The following is a 20627-nucleotide window of genomic DNA, read 5'->3' on the forward strand; positions in this document are numbered from 1 at the left end:
TAAATGTACCTTAATTGGGCACACACTTGTGTGTGTTTCCTACTTACTTGGGCACTAAGAAACTCAATTACCAACCATTTAACCTATTCAAAACACAATTAAAGATACTCAAAATATGCCAAAACAACCATCTTAAGTGCCTAACTAATGTACTCTCATTGGTACCACATTTTATATCATCAAACACAGTATCAAAGCAATCAACCATTCAAAGCTTTCCTTCATGCCAAATTTTACCATAATTGGACTAACACTTAGCTACTTAACCTACTAAACTTTGAACTAACACATACCATAATATTAAGCTAAGCTATTATACCAACATAGTCTCAATCACTACCATATTTACATATAATCATCATTTCACTAGAAAACCAAACAATGACTTCTTAGGTACATGCCATTACAAAATGAAATATCACCACACTTGAGCTCGGGATTAAGGTTGGATGCTGAGTCAGTAATAATTTGAAAAGTACCTATCCTGCGCACAAAAGCCAAAACCGCACGCTAAGTAAAACTCAATGGTATTTCTATAATTCGAACAATATAAACTTGATATAAGTAATTAAAATGTAAGAATGCAACAAGTAATAATATGTAAATGTGTTTCAATTCAATAATATAATTTTGCTCATTCCTTATTCACATCTACTAGATTCCACATGTTTAGTACATGAAAATGGCATTTGAATATTTCAACTCATGCAAAGGCATGATTTATCTCTTTGATCCATACTTGAATTCATTTCAATGTTCACATCTCATTTCATCAATTCATATTTCATTTCCCATCTCATATTCATTTTTCATCTTTGTCATTTCAATATCAAACACATAAATTTATTATTTAATTTTCCCTATTAACATGACTCGGGCTCGGACGGACAAACGAATCTAACCAACACACCAATTTGACACCAAGTGCCTCATTAGATAAATCCAAAGTAATAACTACGTCCAGCGCTATATAAATTGACACCTAATGTCTCATCGGTTAAACCGAAGCAAATTGGCACCCAGTGCCTCATCAACTTGAGGTTGAAGAAATCCCTGAACTCTCTTATCCTATGGCATGCCATCTATATCCAACTCAGCCCGAAATAGTTAATAGGGTTCCATTTCACTTTTCAATACAACCAATGTCTCAATTTCATATATACACCTTATAACATATAGTCAATTCAATATTCATATAATCAACATATTTCATAATATACAAAGTCAATTCATTTCAAATCAACTATGAATTCAATTCAATCCCAAAGTACCAAAGTACTAACATCAAATGCTTACCATATGCAAACAATTAAATATGCAACAATCTACTATTTAATTTGGATTATAGAAACACAAACCGTATATTCTGAGCTATTCGACGTCGACCTTGTCTTTCCCTTCTTACTCGAGGATTCCAGAATGACATTTGCTATGGAATAAAATAATTAAAATAAATTAATAACATACCACTCAATTCACAAGAATTTTAATTTTTCTACTATATTTTGCTTAATCCTCAATTTAGTCCCTAAACCGAGACTAATTTTAATATCCATATGTAACTTCAAATTTTATACTAATTTCACTCTAAACTAAATTTAGCTCCCTATTTTCTAATTCCACCTTCTCAATTTAGTCCCTATTATTTAGAATCAACAATTAATTGCACAATTTAGTCATTTTCCACTTTTAACTTAAAAATCTATCTATTTAACCCCTAATACTTAAACTATTTAACAATAGTAACATCTAAAATCTTAAACAATACTAAAAATTGCAACATGGGTTGGCTAGCCCTAAGTACCGAGATTCCAAAAACGTAAAAATTATAATAATAAAATGACTAAATTGCACTAACCAATTGAAGTTTGAAGGCCTAAAACCCTTATGTGTCATCCAAGCTTATTCTTCTCCCTTTTTGTTTTCGAAATTGCATGTAAAAGAGTATGTTCATTCTCTTTCATGCCACTTTCTTCTTATATTACTTATTTTGTTTTAATTTCATTCATTATTATTATATTATAATATATACATTAGATTCATTTTATTTATTATTATAACATATACATATCTATACATATAATAAGCATAACATTAATTATTTTAACCCATGATCATCCACTTTAAATGAAACAAAGGTACAACTGCTACTTGAGTCCCTTTAATTTATTTTAATCTATAATTCAACTTTTAGCCCTTATTCGATTTAGTCCTTATACCAATATAGTTCCTAATTCATGCAATTTACCTATCCAAAATTTAATTCACTACTAAAATAACTTCGTAAATATTTAATAAAAATATTTACGGGTTTAATTTACAGAAACGGAGTCTCGAGCTTTACTTTTCGACACCCCTGATTATCGGGTCGTAACATAACTAAATTGTGTGCCAAAATGATTGGTAATCGTTACATTTATAAGTAATTCAATGTAAGCCTAATAATTCCATTTGAACTTACTAAGCATTTGTATGCTTACTCTAGTTTTTTCCCTTGTAGATCGTTACCATGCAGAACTTACCAAGTTGGATCAACATGGAGTTCACACTATTATCGGATGGTAGAATTGTGCCTATTTTGAGTTTAGACATTGTGGTATGTATATAAGGGTACCTTGTTGAGTAAATGGCCTTTTTGAGTTAGTTGTTGTATGGTAACTGTGATAATGGTTAAATTTGAATGCTTAACATGGTATTTAACTTATAGTTGCATGATTTGGTCAAGGTTGATGCCTGTGTGAATGAAGATCATAAGTCTTGTATAGTTTAATATGTTAAAGGTAGCAAGTGAACTAGTTGAAATAGCTAGGTTGATGAATGCTTAGAAATGGTAAGTTTGAATGTTAAGCATGATACATAGCTTAGTGAATGCTTTGGTTAGTTCATCTTTAGGTGGTTCCTTAAATTGCTTAGTTCTTAGTTTGCATAATGAAACCTATTTGAATTAGTAAATGAACTATTTAGATATGAATGGTTGAATTGGAAATTGAATATGCTTACATGAAGAATATGTTTAGTGTGTTATGTTTAAAGGTTGGTTCTAGGAGATATAGACTTGTTTTAGCTTAAATTGTATTGTTTTGGCATAGGAGGAATTGGTATATGAACGGATATGATGATATATCGTGATGGGAAACACTTGAATTAGGTACCAAATGTGCATTTTGCAAAAAAATAGGGACAAAGCTGGGATCATGAGTCCCCGATGTCGCAACATCATCCGATAGTGAGTGGCGTCACAACATAGATATTCATGTCATCGCAACGTAACTCAATGAGTTCACAATGTCATGATGAGGAAATTATGAAGTTTAGATGTCGGCCCGAAATTTTTAAAACTTTATAATTTGGTCTTGGTTCATGCTCGGGTTAGTAAAAGAGCTTTCTAAGCTCGTGTGGGACCTAGAAATGATTGTATAACATATTATGAATGTGAATGATACTATTTACATGTATGAACGAACGAATGTTGCGAAATTATTTATGGTTGCTCCGGTAATGAATGTAGCATCCTGCAGCTCAAACTCAACAATTGGGTTGGGTGAGGAATGTTACAGTACATGCAGTTGCATAGTGGTTATTGACAATTATTATAGTGGTGTATATAAGTTGTGCAGCAACACTCGTCAATGATAACTTTTCAATCATCAATACAAAACTTTGTTGGTTTTATACTTTTTTGTTCATCTTTTTCAGCTACCAAACAACATTTCGTGGTTCAATCTCGAATCTTATTTGTAACTAATAACCCTATATGAAGCAATGAATGTAGAGAATTCGGATGCAATGATCATTTAAAGGACTAAAAGGATAATTTATACAACTCAAAGATGGTATATATTTTTTTCAATTAATTATATGTATTTACTTTGTATTTAGAATTGAAAGCACCATTAGAAAGAACAACCACAAAACTTGGATATAAATTATAAAATGAACATGAAAAATATTTTATTATGTAGTTTTCCAGATAAAGTATATAAATCAATTTTATAATATGACAATATCACGTGAGACATATGGGAATAATAAAATTAAGATGTTTTAATTAAACCAAATTTTTATACTATTCGTAAGACGTTCCAAATTATTTATGAAAATTAGATCTTCCAAATTAAAGAAAAAATTTTGAGCTAATAATTACATTTCGCATGATGTGAATTAGGAAGGATTGGTCGACGAAATATGAACCAGAGATTGAATCTTAATATACCTCAGAACAATACATTTTTGTTATCACGAGATATATTGGCAGCTGCAGATCGTTTGATTGGAATGAAATTTGGAATGGGTACACTTGACGATATGAATCATTTGAAAAATAAGCGTATTCTTTCTGTAGCGGATCTCTTACAAGATCAATTCGGATTGGCTCTGGTTCGTTTAGAAAATGTAGTTAGAGGAACTATATGCGGAGCAATTAGGCATAAATTGATACTGACTCCTCAGAATTTGGTAACTTCGACTTCATTAACAACCATTTATGAATCCTTTTTCGGATTACACCCATTGTCTCAAGTTTTGGATCAAACAAATCCATTGACACAAATAGTGCATGGGAGAAAATTACCCAACTTGATTTCAATTTTTATTATTTTTTATCTTTAACTAATACCATAAATTTGATACTCTTTACGATATTAGTTTCTTTCCTAATTCAGAGTAATAATGACCATTTTTTTTTGAAAAGAAATCCGTTTATAGCATTGGGCCTGAACAACTAACAGGAGAAGTTCACCAGCAATTTACAAACCAAAGTAAAACAAAACAAAAAAACAAACCAAGGAAAGAAACAACAAATAAAAGAAAATAATTAAAAAAAGAAGACCAACAAAACACCATCTTCTCCATCCAACTAATCTTCAGGCGCTATGTGTGTCAACAAACCCCAAAAAATAAACGGTACAAAATCTTCCAAATCTGACAATGAAACATCTGAAAAAGAAAGCAGTTGAAAATGGCCATCCTATATCAGTATTTCTCAACTCCATCAATGAAATAGAAAATGGGTTATGGAGGTCGACCACTCCGACGATCAGAATCGGCCACTTCCAAAGCTTTTAAAGGCGCATCTTCCACCCAGAACGAATCTCCTTCAGTTCGCATACCCTCAATAGCCATTACATGCGCTGCTCCGTTCCCTTCTCTCGCAATGAACTGGAATCGACAACGTTGGAACTTCCTTGCTAGGTTCTTCACGTCCCAGATAAATGGTCTAGACTCTGAGTAATCCTCACTTGATTTTTGAATATTATTAACCACCAGTCTCGAATCACTTTCAAGAATAACATTTGAAAAACTCAAGTCCAGGGCAAATTGGAGCCCATGAAGGACAACAAGCGCTTCAGCAATCACCACCGAATAAACCAGGTTATGTCCTTGAAATTCTGACCCCATTATAAATCCCTCATTATTTCTAATAATAAAACCTAACACTGCTCATTTTTTGACAACCGACAATCTCGCATCAACGTTAATTTTTACCCACCCTTGTGGAGGGGGCAACCATTTTACCATGGATCTCAGCTAGGGATGCTTCAAATTCTCAGCACTACTACGATATTCCAACCCAAAACTCCTAATGAAGGTAACAATTTCCTCCAAACTTTGCACCCTTCTTTCATGTACAAATTTATTTCGAGAAAACCAGATCGCCCAAATAGTTACAGCAATTACCCCTTTTCTGTTCTTATCAGAATTCTCCAACAGCCAACTCAACCACTCATTAAAATTTAAATTTGCCATTAAACTCGGCCACTGGACGTCTAACTTGGACCAAACTTATGCAGCAAACAAGCAATCCCGAACAGCATGAGTAGAAGATTCACACCCCTGGCTACAACGCGGACAACTGTCATTAGAAGTCAATCTCCTAAAATGTAAGTTTTGAAAAGTAGGCACATAGTTTTGGACAATTTCTAGATTAAGATGCAAATTTTTGAAGGACACTCTAAACTCCATATCTGCTTGAACATTTTTTGCTCATTGATGCTCACATTAGAGTTATCCAGTAACATTTTATAGCCACTCTTTACAGAATAGATACCAGAATTATCGCTAAACCAAACTACTTTATCAGATTGATTAGTAGTGGGAATAGGTAGACTCATAATCTGGTCAGCTTCTTCCACCGAAAAAGTTGGGTAAATAAGATCTCTGTTCCAATGATTAGGTTCATTTAGAATTAACTCAGCCACCAAATCCAAACCAGCCACCCTATCAGTAGAAATAGAACGTTGAGCTTTTCCCGGCAACCAATAATCTTTCCATATTGACACCGATGTTCCAGACCCAATTCTCCACTTCAAACCAGACCCTAACAGGCCTTTAGCAAACCAGATACTTTTCCAAACAAATGATGGATTCGCTCCTAAAGAGGCTTCCATAAAATTTGATCCCCTATAGTACTTTACTTTGAGCAAACACGCAAGTAAAGAACTCGGGTTTTCCATAAGCCGCCAATCCTACTTAACAAGAAGTGCGATATTGAATTTGGCCAAGTCTCGGAACCCCATCCCGCCCTCCTCTTTTGGTACTGACAGCTTCTTCCACAAACACCAATAAAGCCCTTTTTTCCCTACTTTCTTTTGCCACTAGAATCGAGCCATGACCGCTTCTAAATCCCTACAAACTGCTGACGGTAACAGAAAACAATTCATAGCATACAGTGGAATAGCCTGGAATACAGCTCTGATAAGGACCTCCCTCCCCCCTATGGAAAGTAATCTTGAGCTCAAACTTGAGACTCTTTTAATTATCTTTTCTTTAAGTTCCTTAAAAGCCCTCTGTTTGTTACACCCCACCATTGAGGGGAGACCAAGGTAATTTTCCAGGTTTAGATTCCTATTAACCCCCAAAACCCTTCAAACCTCCTCCCTTTTCAATTTTTAACGTATAGCATACTACACTCTTAAGGGTGGGATTCAAGTTCAAATCTTGGAGACGATATTGTTAGGAGAGACAGTCACGAACCTTGAACATGAACTGTAAAACAAACATAAAATTTATATATTGATTTGTTCTCCACGTGTCCTAGTATTATAGTGAAAAAGTGTTAACCATTTAACTATGACAACAAAGACTACTTTCAATTTTATGTCTCTATATTATTTAGTATATATATTAGATAAAAAAGCATTTTTTTAAACAAATCCATGGGATTTTGGGGTAGGTCAATGCAACATTTTGTTTAAAGCTATTAAGGCTAATCATGGGAACCACAAGTTTTACGCCACATCGCTACCTTCTTCTCCCTTCGCTTAGAAATGCTAATTATATTGGGTTAACTTTGGTTTACTATGTTGGTTAAGACACAATAAATTTACATTTCTTCTTAAAATAATATAATAGATCATTAATGTATCAAATACTTATCCAAAAAATATTATTAAGAGTAAATCAAATTAAAAACATAACAAATTGTTAATATCAGTGACTATGACCATATATTAACAAAAGAAAAAACCATTGTCACCATGTTATAATTTTAAAACGTAAATTAAAAGTGACTAATGGTTTAGTAAAAAAGAGAAGGTAGTTACAACCATCTGCATTCTAAGGGCAGGCCAACCAATCAGTTGAGGAACAAATAATGTCATCAATACTGGTTTCATGCCGGTCTCTCTTTTCAACCTTCAAAAACCAATAAATTAAGCAAAGCAATCTTTATATGGATCACTCACTGCATCGTTTGACTCATTGGATCAGATGAACTCCTTTTTTTTCCTATTGGAAATGAATCATTCCAATGTACCCTTTAAAAATCTTCCATGACTTCAACATTAGAAAATTTACATGCAACTCTAGTCCTACAAACAAGTCCAATCCCTACCGCTTAATCCCAGTCTTGTCACACCAATTAAATGTTAGACTGTAAATCTACCCTAATTTGTTTTTTCTTCATCTACCAATTCAACAGATATGCTAACTTATCTGGATGCAACTCGGCAGAGGCTCCCATCTGCTACTGACCTTGGAATGGTTGTTGTGATCACCAATCATCCAGGTACCTGACATGATTCAAGGATTCCAATTTAAGTTTCAACAACAACAAAAAAAAAACTGCAGAACATCATCTGAATGCCGCTCTGCCTCATCAGCCATAGTTGCAGGAGCAGCATGTCCTGTATTGATTCTATTATCTTGCAACATAACTTTCTTATCAGAAGTTAATGTTAGTGAATATGGTTTCAATTCAAAGTCAAAAGTTTTTCATACATCTATACTACGCTTCTCATTAAGTAAAGTCATCCCATTCGATTCCACTTTATATTCCTAGATGGGACTGACATTTATCCAAACTGGTAACTAAATTGCTCCTTATGCAAGCACCAGTCTGCCCATGAACCTAGACAGTTTTACTTGGGAGACCTTTTTAATTAACATGACATGGAGAGAGGGCCCCATGTACTTCCTCAGAGAATTCGGTCCTAAGTCCTAACTCCATTTTGCATCTCAGCCATTTGAGATTCATCAACTCTTGTTGCCACCATATTGGGACAGACAGGAGGGGTTGTCTTACGGCAGACATGACACCTAAATCCAATAATATTGATTTTGTTCTATGAATTAAGTCCATAAGCATCCCCATGAAACCATTCTGCATAAATTAATTTAAATGAATATTAGGAAACAGTTAATTATAAAGAAGGAAATTTTCAATCATCGACCGTCGTTGTTTATGATAGGCAGTAGCCTACAATGAGAACTGATAAAAATGCTAAAAGTTTATTACCTTCTCAAATTTCACATGCAACAGAGTTTGAATTAGATGCATATCCTGATTCACAAGAAAGAAGACATCTGGGTTGATAAGGGGAGACAGACATATTTTCAGATAGAGCAAAAAGCATTTTTCTTTGAAATTGCATCACCCGTTCATCATCTGGCTTACTAGACGACAACCCAAGACCATCAAGCCAGTAACTATGGTAAGCCCTTGTTCTCTTCTTCTTCCAAATACTTTTCTTTATCTTCTAAGGTGCTTTCTTCTTTGGTTTCTTTTTGCCTTTCTTGCACCTACCATGCTTTTTCTTTTGCAAAAAAATGTATTTTACTTTCCCAGGTGAACGGCGCAGTGGCACAGCAGCAGCAACCTTTTTATCCTTCCGTACCCGCAGTGACATTCGTACTGCCAGTGATTTTTCATTGGCTCTTTTACACTTCTGTTGCAGTTTTTATTTTTTGTACTTTTTGTGCTGGTCTTTTGCCCCTTTGAATCACCCTTTCCTCTTTTGGTGACATTTCCCCCTCTTTTTGCATTGACATTCAACTTGCCACCCTGGCATCGATGCCATGTATATGTGTACTCAGCAATGATTGCTACAGCAGATTTTCTAACATGCCTCTTACGAAAAAAATCCTGGAATTATAACAAACTAATCAGAAATGTGAAATATTATGTGAAGGAAACCACATGTGAAGATAGACTCATGAAAGTAAATACCATCAAGCACACAGAGCATAACTTAGTAACAACAAATCAAGACTTTAAGCACAAGACAAAGGCACTTTGGTACAGAAGAGCACCACTTACCCTTACAATACTGACAGCAAACAGCTTCCCTGCCAATTTGATAAAAGAAACAAAGTCAAAAACATAGTTAATTCAAAGAAAACAGTAAAGAACTATTAAGTATGAAAATAAGTATGCTGAACATCTATTCAAACCAAAAAACTATCTCTAGTTCAGATAAAAAAAGAACTTTAGAAGTTCTCTACCATTTCTCTTACTAGTGCTGAAACAAGATTGGGTAAACTAAAAAGTTCTACTCCCGAAGAAACGATCCATCCCGAATTCAGTCAATGCCATTATCTTGTGAAAGGGTACTGATTTATCAACACCAGCGAATCTGACCAAAAAATAACACCAGCAAAGCACTATTATGCTCTAATAACTAACACAACATATCTTTTAAGCACCTTCCTTCTCAGTCTTCCTGGTTATTAGTTTTGTGAAAATAAGGATAAGATTGACATCATATTTGAGACGGAATCTTAGAAACAACAGTTCAGTTCCGTTATAACTTTCCTCCAATACCATGAAACTAGAAACGATTAGAAACACCACGCTGTCTCTCTCTTCAACCCGGCCACCTTCTCCATATCTTTATCTCTTAACAGCCTCAACTCCCAATCGTTCCATCTTTTAATTCTGTCATCTTTCCCAGGAAACACAACCAGTAAGCCTGATTTTTATTCTTTTTTTCCACTAGTTGATGACTCAACAACAGCTCGCCATGCAACAGATTTGCTTCTCTTTGCCAAGTCTGAACTCTCAGGATACAGTATGCCGGGTATCTTTTTGCCTCCAGCTGCAGAATTTAATCTTCAAAGAAATCCAGAATCATTGTTTTATATATATATATATATATATATATATATATATATATATATATATATCCAACAAGAAAGCTTAGAAGGACAAGAGGGAAAATGCAGACCTTGCCAAGCAGCCTTGGAAACCAATGAGCGCGGCAAAACCTTTCAGTTGAACAACTAACGAGAAACCATGCCACCCTTCCACCAACAAATACATGGTCTTACAACAGGATTAGAAGTAGGGTTACTTTCACCATCATTGAAGCTGCCCCTTTTCTTGCAATCGCATGCTTGGCAGATCCACGACTTGAAGCAATCACAATATGAGAAGCTGAACCCATAGTGCCAGCAGAATCCACATGTTTTGTCCAGTCTGTTGAAAGAGCAAGATGATGCAGATTTGCCTCTAACTGTATGCCCATTGTGGGATTAAGAATATCAGAAAAGATAGAGAGTAAGCTCTAAGTAGTATAATCTAGATCACTGGCCAAAGTTATATTCTTGGAAGTGGTTATTGTTGATAAGTGACTAGTAACTAGATCAACTAACCCATTCAAAGAGCTGAGGTGAGAAGCTGAGTGGCAAAACCTAACAACCAAAAATAGCCCATCTAACCTTCTAAGAATCTAGACTGAACCCGATCAGAATTCACTAAAAAACTTAAAAGGTTCAAACTTGATCCTAGCCCAAAACCCAAACTATTAGAACCTGATTAGTATTTCCTTTCACATAATAATGAGGAAAAGAATAGAAACAAAAATACCTGATCAACCTAACCCCACCTAATTTAACTTCAAAATATCACTGATCTAAGTGGAAAACCGTCCAAAAAGTCAAAAACAAACCCAACACAAACCGACTTTAACAAATTTCATTTCACAGCAATCAGCATTTTGCGTGTGTGTGTGTGTGTGTGAGAGAGAGCGAGTGAAGATCTTAAAGAGGCTGAGTTACACTCAGCAGCAACATCTAAAACAGACTGGTTGTAGGTTCGATCAGTTAGATATTAGAGTGATGCCATATAAACTGCTACGTTAAAGCCCTAAAAACCAAATTCATAAAACTTTATAAATTTGCCTGAAATAAATAGAAAGTAATTACCGTTAGCAATAATTGTTTAACAGATGCAATAGCAAATTCCTTGACAATGCTTTTATGCCAGATCTTCATGTATTGTGGATTCAGCCATGGACCTGACAGAAGCCCATGCAAACGATTTTCAATGGCAAATATATGACATATCACATCTATAAGATGGCCCTTCTTATTCCACTTGGACTGAAGGTCAACCATCTCACTTTTTGAAACTTCCTGAATAGAACCTGAAGTAATTTTAAACAAGTAATCTATATTATCCATTGGATATCAACAGGAGAAGCACCACCCACAATTTTCTTTGCGAGCATCTATGTATAGATTATGAATATCCGGCCAATGAAATCTGTTGGGTTTCTCCATAATAACTTTCATCTGCTTTGCAATTATCATCTGCACAGATTCTAGGGAGTCTTTATTTGTCTTTTCTGATGGTTTACGCATTAACATTCTACAACTAATGAGGCAGTTTAGGCAAAACTATAATAAGTCACGTAGCTGATCCCAGGCTGTATTTGTGATGCATCACCACTTTTTGCACTTATCACACAAGGAGTTCTCTGAGATGCTAACTTTGTCATGCTAGCTTGCTTAGCTTCTAAATCGTTAGATAGTAAAGAACTGTCTTCTAGAGCTGCACGTTTCCCTGGAATCTCAGATTGGTTTGAGTACTTAATAGACCCCTGTTTCTGAAAGTTATGAAAGACTGAAGTCTGAACCCATTTGCATTGTTTCAGCTGACCCTTCAGAACTCAGATATGGGATTTCTGTTCCAGCCACCAAATCCAACATGTTAGCAGACTCTGTAATCTCAATATCAAGATGACCGGAATTTTCAGCAACTTCCTTCTCTTCCGGCTTTCCACCATCAGCAGTCTCATTCTTTATCTCACATATTTCTGCAGAAGCCACAGGTGGCAAGGATGAACTAACAGTAGGAATTTGGCCCTTTCTAAGTGTCTCTGAACAGGCTGAATTCCAAGAGTCGAAGTTAATACTAGCACACCAATGGAGCCAACGGCTTCATCCCACTGCTTGCTAATAGCTTTTACCATGTCATTATAGTGGCATGATGATTTTAGCACATCGGGTACAAAGTTGAGGTCATCTCTGTGGTAGTAATTCAATGAGCTTTCAGTATCAAATGAATCTAACTTGCAATTTCAATAACAATAGAGGCAACAACAAATTGAAAAGGTCATTAACCTGTACACAAGTAACCTTTTGTGCCCATTTTAGCAAATAAAATACAAATACTCTATGCTAATGCAGAACAGAAAGGTTAACCAGTAAAACAAAAAGTTGGAGACTACATAATAGAGGAAATTATAGAAGATAAGGAATATGAAGGAAAATCCATTCCACTCCTTCCAGATTCCCTACATTTCTACATGAAGCATAAATTTGTTAATTTGTAGAATCTGCTCCCTTGAATTTTCAAATTAATACAATATAAGCCTTTCATAAAGAACTTTGAATAATGGAATGGACAGTAATAATGATCTGCAATTTTTCCTTAACCATAATTTTCTTAATGGAACCTTATAAGCATAAAATAGTAACTTAACACTATTTCCTACTCACTCCAAAATATTTGGAGGAAGAGTTGAATTTTTTAATTTTAAATTTCAAATATTCTAGTGAAGCAACAGAGAAGATTTCATATCAGTGGCACCCAACATCTTCAGTATAATGATGGGAAACTGATGTTTCCATGTAGTATTAGATGAAGGCAATAAATGTTTGTATCCTGCTTAAGACACAATGGAGCTAATCTATATTATCCATTGGATATCAACAGGAGAAGCACCACCCACAATTTTCTTTGCGAGCATCTATGTATAGATTATGAATATCCGGCCAATGAAATCTGTTGGGTTTCTCCATAATAACTTTCATCTGCTTTGCAATTATCATCTGCACAGATTCTAGGAGTCTTTATTTGTCTTTTCTGATGGTTTACGCATTAACATTCTACAACTAATGAGGCAGTTTAGGCAAACTATAATAAGTCACGTAGCTGATCCCAGGCTGTATTTGTGATGCATCACCACTTTTTGCACTTATCACACAAGGAGTTCTCTGAGATGCTAACTTGTCATGCTAGCTTGCTTAGCTTCTAAATCGTTAGATAGTAAAGAACTGTCTTCTAGAGCTGCACGTTTCCTGGAATCTCAGATTGGTTTAGTACTTAATAGACCCCTGTTTAAAAAGTTATGAAAGACTGAAGTCTGAACCCATTTGCATTGTTTCAGCTGACCCTTCAGAACTCAGATATGGGATTTCTGTTCCAGCCACCAAATCCAACATGTTAGCAGACTCTGTAATCTCAATATCATGATGACCTGAATTTTCAGCAACTTCCTTCTCTTCCGGCTTTCCACCATCAGCAGTCTCATTCTTTATCTCAACATATTTCTGCAGAAGCCACAGGTAGCAATGATGAACTAATTGCAGGAATTTGTGCCCTTTCTATGTCTCTCTGAACAGGCTGGAATTCCAAGAGTCGAGTTACATTTAGTGAACACCAATGGAGTCAACGGCCTAATCTCATCTGTTTACTAATAGCTTTTACCATGTCAATATAGTGGCATGATGATTTTAGCACATCGGGTACAAAGTTGAGGTCATCTCTGTGGTAGTAATTCAATGAGCTTTCAGTATCAAATGAATCTAACTTGCAATTTCAATAACAATAGAGGCAACAACAAATTGAAAAGGTCATTAACTCCTATTACAAGTAACCTTTTGTGCCCATTTTAGCAAATAAAATACAAATACTCTATGCTAATGCAGAACAGAAAGGTTAACCAGTAAAACAAAAAGTTGGAGACTACATAATAGAGGAAATTATAGAGATATAAGAATATGAAGGAAAATCCATTCCACTCCTTCCAGATTCCCTACATTTCTACATGAAGCATAAATTTGTTAATTTGTAGAATCTGCTCCTTGAATTTTCAAATTAATACAATATAAGCCTTTCATAAAGAACTTTGAATAATGGAATGGACAGTAATAATGATCTGCAATTTTTCCTTAATACATAATTTTCTTAATGGAACCTTATAAGCATAAAATAGTAACTTAACACTATTTCTACTCACTCCAAAATATTTGGAGGAAGAGTTGAATTTTTTTTAATTTTAAATTTCAAATATTCTAGTGAAGCAACAGAGAAGATTTCATATCAGTGGCACCCAACATCTTCGTATAATGATGGGAAACTGATGTTTCCATGTAGTATTAGATGAAGGCAATAAATGTTTGTATCCTGCTTAAGACACAATGGAGCCTGAGAAAAACAAAGATTGGGTGAAATGTATGACAACACCTTCAAAAATGGACACAAACAACAGGGAGAAACCAATTCTTTAGGAGCAATTGACCGAAGCAAGTTGACTTTACTATATGACCCAATATAATATTCCCACCAGTTAATTAGTTCATTTGAAAGAAATATCATCATGGATAAAATCCTAACAGGGGATAACTATTTTTTGGACATGGCCATAAGTATTTAAAATCTAGTACTTGAGATTCCTACAATATTTTACTCTAAAAAGTCCCAAACTCTTGAAGTTGCCTTCTTCCTGATTATGATTCATAAATGTTCAAAATTAGAACAACAAGCTAGGTTTTCCTTTTTATTTTATCATTCATATAGAATCATGGTTAAAATATAGAAGCATGCAGACCATCAACCAGCAGATTTTGTATTGACAACAGCAATTCCGAAAAAGATCTTCTATGTGCGGGAACAACATGAAAATGTCATTAATAGTAGGTATGGTTGTTAGGGAAGTATCCACTTCTCTAGCACTGGAATTGTTAAGTGACAGTTTACATATTTGAGTATTGACAATTTATTGAATAGTTTGAACGAATTGTGTTGATAATATAAAGGATATTTAGTCCAACAATGAAAGTCATATTATTTGGGAATCTCATATTAAAAATTGGATCGAATTGTCACCCAAGTCAATCTCTTATAAAATGGAGATTTGGATTGGATTGGAACTATACGTGATTAGCTGCCAAGAGTCCATGATTGGTTTATTCTCTATTATTATATTGTAAACAATTTATTATGTTGCTATTTTAATGGAATTGTTATAGATCTTCTATGTTAGCAAGCCTCAAATAAAAATCTATTTAAGGAAGAGACTTGTATAGGTTTGAATACGGAGAGTTTTTAACACTTATCTTGTTCAAATTAGAGAACTTTTCTTAGAGTGCAAGTTATTAGTAAAATCTATTGTGTTGTTGTTTTACTTGTTGAGTTCATAGGGGTGAACTTAGTGATGAGAGTATTGTTCTTCAATGTTCAAAAAACTAAAATATTTCTAGATGATCAAATCTTTTGAAATCTTTCTTCATGGGTTAGCCCACAAATTCCACTTTTTTTTATTTTTAGCTTTTTCTTTTCCTTTATTTTCTTCCCTCTCTTTTTTGGTATTCGAAAAACTAAAATACTTTTGGGGACTAAAAAGGAAATAAAATATAAAGAAAATTCAATGTTAGGCTATTGAGATATACAAAAATAAAAAAACTACTTGAAAATATAAACAAGTAGATAGTTGCAAGTAAGATCACATTTATAGGAATCGATGATAATTTTATATATATAAAAGGGGGTTTTAAAATTAAAATAAAGTAAAAGGAGATCATAAAATAAAAGAAAATAAAATCGACGAGAAGAAATTCTAGCCAAATGTAAAATCTTTATTTGATTCATAAATTCAATCATCGACGCAAAGATAACTTTAATGCCTTTAATAAATTAACTCTAGTTGCCGACTCAGCACCGGACAACCAATCTCTCATTACTTGTTCGGTAACTAAGAGGTAGCTCGTTTGAAATTATTTCCCGAACCGATAAATAACTCTGTAACTTAGCGTCCAAGATTTAACTTATTAGCAGCATTAACAATGAGAGCGACTTAATTCTAACCAACAAACTCACCTCAACAAGGTTCATCTAAGCTAAATCGCACATCCACACCACATAAATGTAAACTACGACATAAATGAATTATGTAGTTTGTAACGGCCCGATTTACAACAGTGTCAGAAATAGTAGCTCTGGGACCATGAATCCGATGATGGACTCAGTAAATATTATTTATTAATATTTACAATCCTGTTATAGTGTTTTATTGATTGTTAATTGATAAATTCTGTTAGCAGGTTAGAAATGATGTGTATGGACTAAATCATAAGAATTAGTTAATTAATTTTATAGTAATTGATTAAGGTTTGAGGTGACAAATAACCACTCTTGTATGTTTTTGCCGGTTGTGTCAATGTATGGTATAGACACTTGTTAATTTTCATTGAATGATGAAAATTATAATGTTTGGTGATATAGATGGTAGTGGATGGAAAGAGAATCTCACTTTCATCTTCCTCCACCGAAAGCATTGTTCTCTGAAGAAAAAAGCTTTAAGCATTCTTAAGTAATTGACCTTGCATGTAAGTGAATTTGAAGTCTATTTTGTAAGAATATTATATTTTTATGATCCTTGTAACTCGATTTAGTTAACTTGCATGTCTAATTCCAAAAATTGTTAAAGTTGAAAAGTTGTAACTGATTAAATGAATGTGTTAACGTTTAGATCAAGAACCAATCAACCCGTTGATAACAGAGGAAAAGGAAAACTATAGTCTCTGATATTTTATTTTGTTGTTGTATCAGGTAAATTCATATGGTGTTGTTATGTTCATTTATGATATGTTTGAATGTGAATGTAAATGGAAAATGTTAGTAAAATTGTATTGATAAGGTGTTGATCAGAAAAAAAAAAAAGTTTTGTTATGTTTATGGAACCCGAATGAACTAAGGATACAATTGGCATGCCAATAGAGGTATTTATACGCTATATGGGATAGAAGAGAGATGTGTAGAAGATGAAGGGAGCTTATTGAAGTTTTCTGGAATATTGTATTTGTTGTGGATTTCCAAATTTAAGCTCTTTTGAGCAAACTGGCGTGTTATTAGATGGTTACCCGCGTACCTCTTCTATTCTTGTGGGTTCATCGAGCTGAATGTTTCTGAATGGAAAGGTTGGTGGTAATGGTTGTACGAATGGAAAAATGTTTTATATCTCAAATAATATTCTCACCTTGCACATGTGGAATATGTTGACAAGATAATAAATTTTAGTTAAGTTATATTTATGTTTATGAATGTTCTGAAAGATGAGTTTAATATTTTAAAAACCTATGAACTTACTAAGCATTTTAATGCATACTCCGTTTATTCTTTCCTTGTTATTTGTTGTTGCATTTTGGCAGAACTCGACAAACAAATCAATTCACGACTTATGCTATCCAAATTTTGTTTCAAGAGATTTATTTTAAAACTCTACACTAGGTCAAGTGGCATGTATATAAGGTTTAAGTGGCATAAAGGTCTATTTTGTGTCAATGAATGCAATATGAATGATGATGATATTTAAAGATATATATATGTATATTCATTCATGATGCTTGTTTGAGTGTTTGTCAGAGACTAGTGCTTTGGAATGGAAATATATCCATGTATCGTATGTTAAGTTATTTAGGTTAAATGGCGGACCTTACAAATACAATGTTAGACAAATAGTTTAGGGGAAATAATATCTGCAATAAGTAAATTCAATAGTTGGCATATTTTCTAATGGCGGGCCAATGTGAGGAACATGTTTAAACGAATTGGTCATGGTGTACAAAATAAGTTCGTAGATATGGCTAACCATCTTCTATATTGATTTGGCGGATAGCCATTTACAGCAAGCGATTACTTAGTAGTAGCGTATTTAGCAGAACTTTTTCTAATGGATAACATTGGCGTATAAAAATAAAATAAAATAATAATTTCCGTTGTATTTTTAAGCATGCTTGAATTTATTGAAGTTGTTAGTGAACTAGATTGATCTCATAAATGATATCACCCCTCATTGTATGTGTGATTTAAAAAATTAATAATAGTTTTCTTGATTATTGTGCATGTGAATGCCTTTGTTTTATTGCATGACATCTCTCTGCTCGGCTCAAATGACCGGTAAGAGTAAGGGGTGTTACACAATTTGTCATTGGTATTAGAATGAATTAAACAATTACAGATTTAACTATTCTAATTGACAAGACAACCATTCTAGGCTATCAAATATAAATGCGGACATTCAATAAACACGAGTAGTTGTAATTAAAACAGTAATATGCATGAATACCAAATAACAAAAAAGAATTGAAGTGCAAATTAAGGCTCACGAATTTATTAAATCAAACTTCAATAAAACCTTCAACTAGAAAATGAAGTTTAGAAACTCATAAAGAAATAAGACACAAAAACAAAACAAAATTAAGAACGACTAGGTTTAAGTCTCCCCTAATTTTAACCAAATAATGTCTATTTATAGGGAAAATTAATATAATGGAGAAAATACAAAAGTGCCATTAATTAAATAAGGTTTAATGACAAATTTGGGCATTAGCGTTTACATGTTTTGTCAAAATGACATTAATTGTATTTTTGAGCCTTTTTTGGCCATCAACCTTTGTTTTTTTTTTTTCAAACTGCTTTTTCTAACAGATTTGATGAAAATACCATTAAAAAATTTAACAGGATGATGTAAAATATTTTTAATGAGATGTAATTTATTACTTAGATAATCCAATAAGATAATTACATGTGAAAAATAATAAAATAAATAAATCATAGATGAAATTAAAAATATTTCACATCAACTCGTTAACTTTTTTAATGTAATTTCATCAATCTGTCATAAAAAGCAATTTGAATAAAAAAAAGAATAAAGGTTGATGGCCAAAAGGCTAAAAATGCAAGTAGGGTCATTTTGACAAAACATGTAAATGTTAATAGCCAAATTTATCATTAAGCCATTAAAAAAGCTGAACTTTTCAAGATATTTTGGCAATTTTGTGTCAAACTTCTAGGACATTTTGGAGGTCTTCTTGGCGCTTTTAGGCTTCAACCATGAAATAACTTTAGCTAGAACTTTCAATCCTTTGACTTGGTATATTATCGCCCAACGGACATCTGTGGCTCAAGTTACGGTCAAAATATTGAAATTTCACGTGTTGAAAGTTCAAATCGTAAAAATTTGTCAAAATAAACATTAAGCTCATTTTCTCTAATTATTTCCTAAATTAATTATTAATAAAATATAAGTATAAATGATATATTTAAGAACATAAATAGCATAATTCAATGCGAGAAATATCACAAATAAATAGAGAAATTATGCACTTATCAAATTCTCCCACACTTGAACCATGCTTGTCCTCAAACATGAGACTAATGCAAATGCACATGGGACCTAAAAAGAAATATTTAACTCAAACCGAAATTGAAAATATTGTTATATACCCATGAAACAAGCAAACATGTTTTCATGGATACAATCAAAATTATATATGCTCAACAAAATACATGAGTGACAATAATTTATACAATTAGAAAGAACTAGAAATAAAAAATATTTGTGCTTGTGTGTGTTTGTTAAAGATATTAGAAAAGTTAAGAAGAATATTTTCAAATTCCATCATGCTTCCAAAGGCCACTAGGTTTCCAAAATCCACAATTTCAATCAAAGTATAAAGTATTGAACTTCAATTTCACCACAATAATTTTATCAATTAGCATGAGATTAAAACACAATTCGATTAATATAACCATTAAGCTCTATTTTCTTTCCTTTTTTTTTTCGAATTTAGGGCGATTACCTTTGAACTCGCTATATGGGATAGAAGAGAGATGTGTAGAAGATGAAGGGAGCTTATTGAAGTTTTCGGAATATTGTATTTGTTGTGGATTTCAAATTTAAGCTCTTTTGAGCAAACGGCGTGTTATTAGATGGTTACGCTGCCTCTTCTATTCTTGTGGGTTCATCGAAATAATTCGAATGGAAAGGTTGGTGGTAATGGTTGTACGAATGGAAAAATGTTTTATATCTCAAATAATATTCTCACCTTGCACATGTGGAATATGTTGACAAGATAATAAATTTTAGTTAAGTTATATTTATGTTTATGAATGTTCTGAAAGATGAGTTTAATATTTTAAAAACCTATGAACTTACTAAGCATTTTAATGCATACTCCGTTTATTCTTTCCTTGTTATTTGTTGTTGCATTTTGGCAGAACTCGACAAACAAATCAATTCACAGCTTGCGTTATCCAGCTCTTGTTTCAGTAGATTTATTTT

General features: G+C 33.4%; 1 pseudogene; it reads right to left on the reverse strand.

Moving 5' to 3' along the window:
- Positions 1–7440: 7440 nt before the first annotated feature.
- LOC105762264 (uncharacterized) lies at positions 7441–14173 on the reverse strand (annotated as a pseudogene).
- Between the last annotated feature and the right edge of the window lie 6454 nt (positions 14174–20627).

Source organism: Gossypium raimondii, chromosome 7 (assembly GCF_025698545.1).
Source record: "Gossypium raimondii isolate GPD5lz chromosome 7, ASM2569854v1, whole genome shotgun sequence".
Lineage (NCBI taxonomy): Eukaryota > Viridiplantae > Streptophyta > Magnoliopsida > Malvales > Malvaceae > Gossypium > Gossypium raimondii.